Below are 12,549 nucleotides of genomic sequence, written 5' to 3'. Positions count from 1 at the left end.
CCTGGAGCCCACCATGGGTAAGGCAGCCGTGGTGTGAGTGCTGGCAGCCAGCACAGCAGCAGGACATCCCTGAGCACCACTGCCACGGGCTGCTCCTGCAGGAAAGTGAATCTGCCTTTTCTGCATGCCAGGGGAGGTCAGAGCAGGATAAAAGTGGCTCTGTTTAGACATCAGTAACCTGAGCAGTAAAATATTAGGGATTATTGAGCAAAAGGGAGGTGGAGCATGTTCTGTTTGCATGGAGGGATAAGAGGATGGTTTGTGCTCCTGGAGCAGCCTCCTGACATCTGACACATCGTTTTGTTTGTCTCTTTCCCCCTCAACAGAATACATTTACTTGATTAACCTCACCAAAAGTCTTGAAAATGATCAAACGGCAAAGCAACAGAGGAATAAAACATTCCTCTTCACGCCTGTGGGTGAGCTCCAGCTCCTGAGGCAGGCATTTGCCAGTCTGCAGGGAGATGAACACCCGTGAGGAGCAGAGGCAGCAGCTGCATCCTGCTCATTCACACCTTCCTCAGCAGTGAAAACTTGGAGCTGAGGTCCAGGGCACACAGCTGAGGAACAGTCTCTCCCTCGGTGTGATTTGGTGGATTTATTTGCAAATGCCTTCACAGAGTCGATCAGGTACAGAATAAGCTCTGATTTTTCAAAACCACTTAATGGATTTCAGTATCCACTTGACATTAATAACAATTAATGACCTGTGCACACACATCTCCTTAACAGCTTTGACAAAATTAGGAGCAGTGTAGCAGCATATTTCAAAAGGTTGCAGGGGAAAATATATTTGCATAGAGAACTTTGCAGTATAGGGAAAAATCCAAAATCTACAGGAAAAGCATGGTGTAATTCCTGCTTAAGTGTTTTCAATTTGCTACTGTGTGTATAGCAAAAGAGAATTGCAACACTTTTCCTTGGTAAGTTTAATGTCGTTTCCTTCTATGAGGGTAAATAAATTTGCTTTAAATTCCCCAGGGTTTTAAAAACTGCTTATTAGGTATGCAGTGATAGATGAAAAAATTGTTGGGTTATTTTTTTTCCTAAAAAGATATTAAAATAACTTATTCTCAATATAGCTAAGTAATAATCCAAATGCAGCGAGGTGAGGAAATCTGAATCTCTTGGGAGCTTCTAAACTTGAGCAAAAAAAATTAAAAATACCAGACCCACCAAACTGAGATCTTTGTGTACTGCAAGCAGAGGCAGAGCCAGGAGCTGAAGCCAGCTGGGCGGTGTAAATGCAGCAATTCTGATTTTCTCCAGCTACCTGGGCTTAAATCTGGGCTGCTGTTTACTTTTTAGATTGACTTTGTCTTTCTGTAGCTTCTGGCAGAAAGTTACACACAGTCTGTGACAAATGCAGGATGTGTGAACTTCTGCTTCTGAATTCACTTAATCCCAAAGGATTTCTCTGCTGTTTACTCACCTAGTTAGGGGCTGTAAATCCAGTTGCACCTAAAAAATTCAAGCTACAGAAGATGAAGTAGAAAGCAGAGTGTGGCAATTCATACAACCCCAACATGGAGCTGCTTGCTCATGTCACCAGAGTGCTGTGTCCCTGCACCTGAGCACGGTTCAGGCCAGAACTAACCAAAGCCAAGGGGGAAAAAGCGAGGTTTTATTTTTCCTTCTGCTTGACAAAATTGTCCCAGGCCATCCAAGAATATCTGTGTGCAGTTAAATGACGATTTTGTCCTTTCTCTCTGGAAAACTTACCTTTGCAGGTATTAATTCAAGAAAACTTGTCTCCTGATGAAAGAACTTTGTTTCTATTCTGAAAAGCCCAACTCTGCCAGGTTTTAAGCACAGAAGTTCGTTGATTTTATTAAAACCCTGAGGCAAGAAAGCTCATCTAAAATAGTCAAATGAAAATTAAAAGCTCCATAGGTAGGACAGAATAAAATCTAGACTGGAAAAGTTACTCAATCTTGATGAACTCCTTACTATTCTTACCAGATTAACTTATTTTTGATCAGCATTAGTTTTATTTAATTTTAAAGTAATTTGCTTCTAGAATTATAACATTGGTCAAAAAACAGCTTTTAGTAGTGTGAGAAAAACACTGTTCGAGTCTTTCCTCATGGCAAAACTTAAAAAATTAAATTTATATCATGTCTTAATCTCAGCCTTTCTCCCAAAAGCAGCCATACCCAAACGATTTGCTCTGCATTCACACTGGTGCAGCTGAGTGATGTGTGCCCTGGCACAGCCTGGTCACTTCCCTCCTCTGTCACCTGTGTCCTGGCACAGCCTGGTCACTTCCCTCCTGTCACCTCTGTCCTGGCACAGCCTGGTCACTTCCCTCCTCTGTCACCTGTGTCCTGGCACAGCCTGGTCACTTCCCTCCTGTCACCTGTGTCCTGGCACAGCCTGGTCACTTCCCTCCTCTGTCACCTGTGCCCTGGCACAGCCTGGTCACTTCCCTCCTGTCACCTGTGTCCTGGCACAGCCTGGTCACTTCCCTCCTCTGTCACCTGTGTCCTGGCACAGCCTGGTCACTTCCCTCCTGTCACCTGTGTCCTGGCACAGCCTGGTCACTTCCCTCCTCTGTCACCTGTGCCCTGGCACAGCCTGGTCACTTCCCTCCTGTCACCTCTGTCCTGGCACAGCCTGGTCACTTCCCTCCTCTGTCACCTACACCAAGCAGGAATCCCAGCAGAGCCCCAGAATGTGAAGTTTTCTCGCTCAGCGCCCGGCGCAGCCCGGCTGTCCGTGCTGCCACTCACTCAGGATCGGGTACATGAGCAGCACTTTCCTCCTGTAGATGTCTGGGGGGAACTTGGCGTAGTACACCTTGGCTCGCTGCGTCTCCTCGTCGCTCTGGATCAGGATCTTCCCGATGCGGATGGAGCGGCAGCAGTCCCGCAGGCCCTGCTCCATCGCCTCCCCTGCAGGGCCAGCACAGACACAGCAGCCGATGTGACACTGGGACAGGGCTCGGGGCAAGGGGCTGCAGGGATGGGGACAGTCCCAAAGGAACAGTCCCCAAAGAGACAGTCCCCAAAGGGACAGTTCCCAAATGGACAGTCCCCAAAGAGATAGTCCCAAAGGAACAGTCCCAAAGAGACAGTCCCAAATGGACAGTCCCAGAGGGACAGTCCCCAAAGGGACAGTCCCAAAGAAACACTCCCCAAAGAAACAGTCCCAAAGAGACAATCCCAAATGGACAGTCCCCAAATGGACAGTCCCAAAGGAACAGTCCCAAAGAGACAATCCCAAATGGACAGTCCCAGAGGGACAGTCCCCAAAAGGACAGTCCCAAATGGACAGTCCCAAATGGACAGTCCCCAAATGGACAGTCCCCAAAAGGACAGTCCCCAAAGGGACAGTCCCCAAAGGGACAGTCCCAGAGAGACAGTCCCCAAAAGGACAGTCCCCAAAGGGACAGTCCCAGAGGGACAGCCCCCCCCCCCGTGCTGGTGGACAGTTCTGAGCATTAAAACACCTGAAGCTCTTCCCCTTTTTCTCCTGTTTCCAGCAAACCGAGTCTCCTCGGTGTTGCCGAGCCCTGGTTTGGCGCTCCCAGCTGTGCTGAGCTCCCACAGGACAGAGCTGGAAGGTCAGAAGGGGCAGATGGGGTTTGGGGACATCCCGGTGACAGAGGGTGGGGCCAGAGCTGGCTTTGCCAGCACAGAGCCAAAGGTTTGCCCAGCACTGGGCACTGACAGGGACTCTGCCCCCTCCGAGCGTGGCTGGGGTGGGGCCCTGGCTCTGGGCACCAGAGGGAAATGGGAGGGCACTGGGCCCCTCACAGGAACAGCTGCCAGGGAAGGGGCCACAGGAGATCTGTGCCAGCCATTTGTCTCTTAAAGGTTAATGGGAGATATTCCTGGACAGTCTCTTATCAAGGATACCTAAGAAAAAAATAACAACTTAAATAATAAGCTGATAAATCATTTCAAGGAGCTACTGTAGCATTATGAAAAGGAGGCTTTGTCCTGTTAACCAGATATTTTCCTTAATGTCATAGTTTACAGTAGTAGAGCTGTTAGAAGAAACCTTCAACCAGAGACCAGATCTTGTCTGTCACTGTACTTTGATTGAGAAAGAGGAGCAATGTGTCATTATGACAAATATTAATTGGATTGAAAACTAACTGATAGGCCTCTAAGTGTAATTGTAAGCAGAGCACTGAACAGGCAGAGCTCCCTTCCTGCCCGATCTTGACCCCGCAGCACTTAACGTGTGATCGCTGACCTGTGAGAAAATGCCAGATCATTACTGGTGATCTGCAGCTGCACAGAAGTTGGGGCAGGTCGCCAATACCGAACCTAATCTGGATCACTTAATGAGCTCAGTTTAAATAAACAACATGTTTTTCGTGCCACCAGATGTAAAGTTGTTAGCCTAAGAATAGAGCAGCAGCTGGACGAAGGGGTGGGTGACAAAGTCATGGAAAGCAGTGACTCAGAAGAGGAATAATCAGCTGAAGATGAGCTCCTAATGAGATGCTCTGCCAAGAGGAGCTAATGCTTCCAAGAAACCACAAAGTGAGGCACCAAGGAAGACAAGAGGGGTTTTATTACCTCTGTGTGGGTTCCAGGAAGTCTTTCTTGAGGGCTGGAAAACACACCTTGGTGAGAAAACACCCAAGGAACACAGTTTACTAAGAGATAAAAGGTGAAGGGACATTTTAAATGCAGTATCTGAGAAGGCACATGACAGATTTAACCCTAAAGGGTGGTGAGGCCCTGGAGGCTGTGCTGCTCCATCACTGGAATTGTTCAGGGCCAGGTTGGATGGGGCTTGGAGCAGCCTGGGGTGGTTGAAGGTGTCCCTGCCCTGGCAGGGGGTGGAATGGGATGATCTTTAAGGTCCCTTCCAACCCAGATCATTCTGTGGCTCCATGATTTATCTGGCAGAGTGGTGTTTGGTAGCTGGACATCAATACAGGTTGCTGTGCATTTTTAGGACTGGGGAAAGCTGTCCACTGGAACAATCCACATAGAGTTTGCCGACCGTGGCAGAGTGCCTGTCACTGAAGAGTCACTGGAAATACTTAATGAGATCTTTTTTTTCCAAAGGAAACACTCTGGTTTGAAGAAGCAATAATTCAGAGGAATCCGGCGGCCTTCATTAGGCAGGAATTGGGAGCAGGTTATGAGAACAGCTCCTGCTAGATTTGTTCTGGATAAATACAGAAACCCTGTGGCTGCAGGCAGGGATGAAGGGAGGGGTGAACCAGGCAGCACAACCTGCACACTGCCTTGGCTGTGCTGCCTGTGTGCTCCCAGAGAGGTGAAAAGGCTATTTTTACCTAATCTATCTCCCCTTCCCATATTCAACACCTTTTTTTGCATTATTAACATTATCAGAGGGAATCCTGGCTGCCCTCAGCAGCACCAACCACGGGGCAATCAGCGTTTGCAAACAGTGACCAAAATGTGCCTCAGACAATTCACTGCCAAGCCTTTTGCTTTAACTCTGGCCTGTAAGAGCACCATCAGCCACTGGGAAACTTAAACTCATTACAGAGAGGGAATGCAATCAAACAGCATCAGCTTTATTGCAGTCCCTTGGCATTTGGAAAGTGTTGGGTGCCCACTGGGTCTTGTTTAGAGGAAGCAAAGACTCTGGGCAGGCTTTATTGCTTCATTCATTTGTCTGGAGAAACCAGAATAGAGTTAAAATCCTTTAAGTGAAAAATTCAGGAAAGAAAAAGGAAGAAACACAGAATGGGGCTGGAGGAAGAGAGACATTTCCAAGATTTTTTCTTATTCAGTGTTGATGGTCACTTTCTTACTTACATCCAGAACAGAGTTCTGATGGTCACTTGCCCATCCTGATCTTGGGGCATGATTTCTGATGTCTCATGTGCAGTCTGAGAGTGTGTCAGTGACTGGGTACTGGTGCCTGGTTAATCCCAGGGATAGCAGGGGGACCCGGAGTGCCTTCTGCCTCTTCTCTTTGGCAGCTGTTTCAACAGCAAATGCTAATTCCTCTCTCAATGTTTTGCTCTTTCTGGGAATTTAAAAATAACTTGCCTAATGAAGCAGTGCTGAGCAGCTCATATGTCCAGACAGATAGGAGTGAAATGCTTCAGTTCAGAAAGCAACGTCGTCCGTGGTGGCAGTGCCTTTGAACAAGTCCCCCAAGGCCCTTTTTCAAATAATCCCAGGACTGGCTGAAATTAATGCTGGAAGAAATTCAGAGAAGGGAGGGAGAATCACGTCAAAGAGGCTGGGGCTTGGGAAGACATTTCTGGGTGAGCTGTAATCAGGCCCATCCTAAGACATCCCTTTAGCAGTGCCATTTAATTACTCCTTTATGGACAGGGTTTGATGTATGTGTGCTGTAGCAGGGACATCCAGAACATGAAAGAAAAACATGGCACTTACTGAAGGCTTTTCAAAGATCAGTGGAGCTCCTTGTCCCTTGTTAGAGCAACAAGAAGCTGAGCAGAGTGACAAAACTGCCTGTCCAAGGGCAGCCACCAAAGCATGAGCAGAGACAATTACAGGCTATGGCAATTTTCAGCTTCTCCCTCAAAACCACCTTGTTTTGTTACACACCTTTGATTTTCTATCTCCTGCACCTGGAGGTCACCATCCTCATTTAAGTTTACCCTGCAATGAGCTCATCTGCCTCAACAGGACAGGACACAAGAGAACCATGAAGGGTGAGCACCCGACAGGAGCTGGAGGAATGGTTACAGAAAGAGCTGGGTATGATATGCTGGGAGGCAAAATTGCTGTGAAAAGCAGGCATGGGGGCCAGGGAGATACCTGCTTCTTCCTTTGGGCCTAGACTGGAGTCAGAAAGTCTCTCCCTGCCCACTTGGAGCAGCCTTAGCCTCTTGCATTGATTTGCTACATTATTGCTTTCTTGATCTAAAATTAAATTATTTGCTGTTAGAATCTGAAATGCAGAGAACTCTCAGAACTTTGGGCTCGTAAGATAAAGCTTAAAATTAAACATAGTATTTGATCTGAGACCTTGGAAAAAGCTTCCAAACTTAGGTACTAGAAGTGAGAATGTGGATTTATAGTTTAAAGCAGTCATGTTAAGTAAAAAAAAGATTAGAATTTTAGAGTACAGTACTGTAGGTTTGTGTGTTATAACATAATTGGCTAAGAAAGTTTACACTGTAGCATGAGCCCATAAGACAAAATATTTAAGGATTAGGTTAGAAACATAAATGTCCTTGTTAGCAGCGTTAATTAGTTAACAAATCCTTAAAAGGTCTTGTAATTAGAGGTCTTGTGACCTTTTGAACCATGCAGTAAAAATGTGAGCCAACCTCACCCTTCGTACCTGTGTAGAAGATAAGAAAAACAAATCACATTATCTAAAAAAATTCAGAAGTCCAATCTCTAACTCATTCAAAATTCCTTCACAATCCCCCACAATTTGCATTACCATAATACTTATCAGAGTATAAATGCTAGTCTCTCTAATATTTCAGTGATAAAACACTATTTTTTCTGCAGCTAGATGAATGATCATTACATTCTTCAAATCAACTCTTATTTTTCTTTAATTGCTTCAGATGCCTTTGCACTGTTGAGAGACAGGATCTGCTCTCCATCCTTGGAGGTTGCTCAGGGAACTCAGCAATGTTCTCATCTCCACAAGAGGAGGTAATTGATCCTAAAAAAATGGTAGTTTTATTTGGGGCAGAAAGGATGAGGAAAATATCCATCAGAAGAGTTTTCCATGCAGAGATTCACGGTACAACTGTGTGTTAACCCTACAAAGACTACAAGATCTGTATCATATACAGCATGTCCATGTTTTCATTGAATTGTTCTTAGAGTGCAATTCATCTTTCCCTTGAGTCCTGCATCAAATATGCCATGCTGCAAAAGGATGAAACGAAGCCAAACCACAGGGATCATGTGTTACTTTGCTCTGTGCTCATGCCAGGGAAATGAAGGACTTCACCACTGGGATTCAACTGCTAAAACCCAGGAGCTTCTGTCCCTCTGTACAGAATAATGAATTTCAGCACCATCCTTTAACCAGGAACATGGCCTCTGTGATGTCCAGAGCAGTTCAGGCAATGGCACATTTCCTATTCTGTGCTGGAATCATGACCTGATTCATAACTGTAGCCCTAAAATTAAACTGGTGATTGCTCCCAGCTTGGCCACCCAGCCACTGTTCTCCTTAAGCAACACAAGTCTCCACCTCAGCACGTCCCCTGTAGGGTTGCAGACTTCACACACTTGGCAATAACAGAGAGATCTGCACCTTTCTGTTCTCAAATCCCAGCCCTAGTGTCAAACAGCCTTGGCCAGAGCTGTGCAGTGTCTGTCTCACTCACACCAGGAGCTGCATGGAGCTCTTGGATTCAGTAACAAGAGTGACTTTTCAGCTCCTGCTTTCCATCATCTTGGTATCATAACCCCAGCAGAGACTGGAAGCATCACAGAGGGGTCCTGCCAGGCACCCACCTTGGACCAGAGCCAGGGCAGAGCAGGTGCCTCAAGCACAGATCCAGACCATGTCCTCAAGGGACTTGGGGTGATGCTAAATCCCTCTGGGCACTGCTGGACAGGTTTCCCTCACTGAGCACTACACCAGGGGCTCATTGCAGCAAGAAAGATCTTAAATAATCTCCACAGCCCATGCCAGTATTTTGCAGCACTATCTGATGGGAGATGAAGGAGGGATACATTCCTTAAATATAATCCTTCTGGTGGTAAATAATGTGATTAAGCAGGCTGCCTAATTCTGCCCCTCAGTATTAAACTGCCCTGTTATTCCTGGCTGCAGCTCTGCCCCTGTCCCTACCCTGGCCCGTGTCCCCTCCTCTGCTGCAGCAGGGGCTGGTGTCACATAGCCCTGTTTTAGCAGCTGCCTGCTGTAAAAATGTGCCCTTATCTCTCAGACTGCAGTTTATGCTCAGTCTCTTTATTTCCCTTCATGTAATCATCAGACATTTCTGCGTTTTGTCGTGATAAATACCAGACTGTTGAATCTCTGGGGCTGCCAAGAAATGCATCTCAACATAGCACAAATAAAGCTGCTATTTTTTTTTTATTCCTTCCTTTAGTTTAACATTTATTCCTGCTATTGTTGTCCTTTGAAGGATAAAGAGAGCTGCATCTCACTAGCCAGTTGCTCCAAATACATTAGATTAAAGATTAAATAACACGATAACCGAAGGCTATGAAGACTATATTAATATATTATATTGAGATAGTCAAGCAAAGATGTGATAATGTGCTATTCATTATACAGGTGCGCCAGTGCTCACTACAGGATAAAATTAGATTGACTCATCTGCAGGTCATGTACCTTCTACAGCTCAGAACTGGCAGAGCTTTGCTTCTCTCTGAGCTGAGACAGGAGTGTGTCAGTCCCAGCCCTGCCTTGCACACAGAGGTGTTTGTGCTCACACCACACTGCCCAGTGCAAGACACGAAGGATCCTGGTCACCACAGCCTTGGCATCACAGCTCAGGACATTTTTCCCATTCCCACTCTTTAAATGCCACAGGTTTCTCTTTCCCCTGCCCTCTGAGAAGAGGTGTGATGTGCATTGAGATCCTGATGCTGGGCACCTCCCTGAAGTGCTGATAGTGAGAGGCAAACTCGGCTCACACAAACAGTCACTGCCAGGCTGAACAGGCACCGTGGCTCTGTGTTCCCTGTTTTCCTTGATATCCACATCCCAGCTTCCAGCCACCCTCTTGAGGCACGTCTGCCACACACCTGAGCTGTAAAATGCCTCTTGCTCCTGAGAGTGTTAAGTACTTTTCTCTCAGCGAGTGGATTTGCTGTCTGGAACTGCCTTTATCGCCACTCACCCCCATTGTTATTTCCATTAAAAGGTTGGAAGCCTAATACTGCATAATCATGTAGTCTGAGATCTCAAAATGAAATCTGAGGGTAAAGAAAAAAAAGGTGCAGGTATAGGCAAGAAGCAGAAATGTGTCTTGAGCTTCTCATGGAAAACAAAGAGATATAAGATGTAAAATTCCACAGAAACTCACCTGTGTTTGTTAAAGGCATCAGTAAGAGCCCACACTGTCATTTTGGCTGCCTGGGTTATCTTCCTGGGCGACTCATCTGCAGGAAATGCTCTCAGATGGGTGCCCTGTAGGTGTGTCAGCTGGCTGGTCTCTCTGGATAACAATCACTTCCCCTTCTGCATTTTATGATGGCTCAATATATAAACTTCAAAAGAAAAATCCAGTTAGGAGCTGTGAAGCTTTGTGGTATGACACAAAAAGATAAAACCATTCTGTTGTAGCACTGTCAAGAAAATGAATTCCATCTCACCCAAAACCAGCACAGTGTCCCAGTCCTGGGATGGGGAAGGCTCTTCAGTGACAGCAAATGCTACTGGAGAAACAGAAACCCAGACACTTGTTTTGCATTCAACTTGTCAGAGCTTGATATTTTTGGAATATTTTTTTCCCCCCGTCAATTAGATGAAATTTGTCACAGAGTTCAAAAGTTATGGAAATGGTCCAAAAGACAGGCTGGTGATGCAATGGCAGAAAGTCTCTTTTCTTAGCAAATCAACTTAAATCCCCTAATGAGTGGAGAAATGATGCCACAGCCCATTAGTTGGTGGCCACTTACATTGCAAGGTCGCTGTCACTGATGAGAGGGAGACGATGGCTGAATCCTTCCTTTCTCATAATTAAAGCTCATGAGCTGCAGACTCATTTCTAAGGTGCTCCTTTCTATTGATCTGTAATGCCACTTTAGAGATTCTAACTAATAATATTAGATTTTCATCAGCTCAGATTTGGTCGTGGATGCTGCTTTCAGCTGAAAGAATTGAGTTAACTGCCTCTTGCCTTTTTCCTATTTATATTTTAACTGCATTGTGTGAGAATAATGTAACACCTTCATTCAGACAGAATTAGTCACTGACTTTATGTCGAAATCTTCAGCTTGTAGTAATCTCACCCACATTCAGCCAAGCAGGTAAGCACATACTGAAGTCTACAATTAAAATCCTTAATTAAATCCTTAAATTAAGCACATACTTAAATGCTTTGCTAAAGAGGGATATAATCTCCAACATGCTCAAGATAAAGTGTATGTTTAAGTGCTTTATTGAACCAGTGCTTTTGCTGCAACACAAAGTATATTTGCCAAGCAAAAGCTACTCCTATAGGTGTAATTCCATAAAAACTGGGGGATGGGGGAGCCTGTGGGCATTTATCAACATAAACCACACGGCACCTCTCCTGACAGATCACACCTGGAGTGCTGGGAGGTGGAAGAAACCTCTGGGATGGGATGTTGCCAGTGGATCAGCTGTGCAGGAGCTGGGCTGTGCTGGGGTCAGCATGGCTGAGATTTTGGGCAGGTTTGGGCTCTTTGTTGACTTTGAGGAATTTAAATATATTTCTAAGTTTGAAATATTTTTAAGAGAAGCACTTATGAATACCCCAGTCAAAGAAGTTCCCATTTTTTCCCCTGTTGACTTCCTTGCATGAAGAGACACAAATTCATCCTCAATTTAAGTCATTACCTGACACCTTCTAGAGGCCTCCAGCCTGCCAGTATGTTCCAAACAACCCTGTGGAATTGCCTGCAAAATTCTGTTGCTGCTTTGGGAGGTGGTGAAGGCCACTAACCAACCCCAGAGACACTGTGGAAATGCTGGTGTCACCCAGGGCAGGTTTGTCTCCATCCAAACTCCCCCCAGAGGCAGCTGCTCCCACTGGCAGGACAGAAAAGCTGGTGATATTAAATTACATCCCAATTAAAATCTGACTCTGCCTTCACTCACAAGGAGAAGCTGCTGGGCCTTGCACAGACATGGATGATGGTTCATCTAGAAGTTACAAGTGTTTTAATTACATGTGCTTTTATATAATATAAATACAGTGGTTAAACAACCCCATTTAACATGTCCTTTCTGCAGCACTGCTCTTGGTGGATGAAGGCTCTGGTGGCCCAGGCAGCTGACACAGTGGGGCTGTGTCAGCACTTGAGAAAGCATGAGATTGAACAGGGTCCTCAAAATGAGTTTTTGATCAACCTAACCCTGATTATGGAGAAAATATGCAATAATAGCTCAGAGAAACAGCAGCCTTCCAGTTTGTTCCAAGCCTCAACCAACCTGGCCTTGAACACTTCCAGGGATGGGGCAGCCACAGCTTCTCTGGGCAAATGAGTGCCAGGGCCTCACCACCCTCAGTATAAAAAAATTTCTTCCCTACATTTAGTCTACCTTTTTTCATTTAAAACCATGCCCCAACACCCCTGCTGAAAAATGTCTCCCCAAGACTTGCACTAATGAGCCAGAACTATTTTCAGCCCGTGGATCACAGGATTGATCCCACATGGAACACACCTGATGGTTTTGGTGGCCGTGGGCCTGGCCCAGCCCTCTGTGTGTTTTATTTATTGGAGAGCTTCTAGTGCCAGATGAAGCTGAGTCCCTCTCAAAGCTGAGCTGCTGATGGGCTTCCCTGCACCATGGCCCCACTGCAGCCCTGCCCTGCCCTGCCCTGCCCTGGGCTCCTGGCACAGGATCCACACGGCCACTGGAGCATGAAATCCCTCCTGGGCCCCGTTTTACTCATCTGAAACCCCTCTGTGAGCACAGGCAGCTTGTAGAGCCAGCAGC

General features: G+C 46.0%; 1 long non-coding RNA gene across 1 annotated transcript; it reads right to left on the bottom strand.

The window, feature by feature from the left end:
- Positions 1–5,677: 5,677 nt before the first annotated feature.
- Positions 5,678–12,371, bottom strand: LOC135304606 (uncharacterized). The gene is made up of 3 exons (XR_010365912.1): positions 12,274–12,371; positions 9,947–10,130; positions 5,678–6,142 (listed from the first exon to the last, which is right to left on the bottom strand). It is a non-coding gene; the product is annotated as an uncharacterized LOC135304606 (long non-coding RNA).
- Positions 12,372–12,549: the final 178 nt, after the last annotated feature.

This window comes from Passer domesticus, chromosome 7, assembly GCF_036417665.1.
Source record: "Passer domesticus isolate bPasDom1 chromosome 7, bPasDom1.hap1, whole genome shotgun sequence".
In the NCBI taxonomy this organism is placed as follows: domain Eukaryota; kingdom Metazoa; phylum Chordata; class Aves; order Passeriformes; family Passeridae; genus Passer; species Passer domesticus.
Note: the sequence above shows the minus strand (reverse complement) of the source record. Positions and strands in the feature narration are given on the sequence as shown.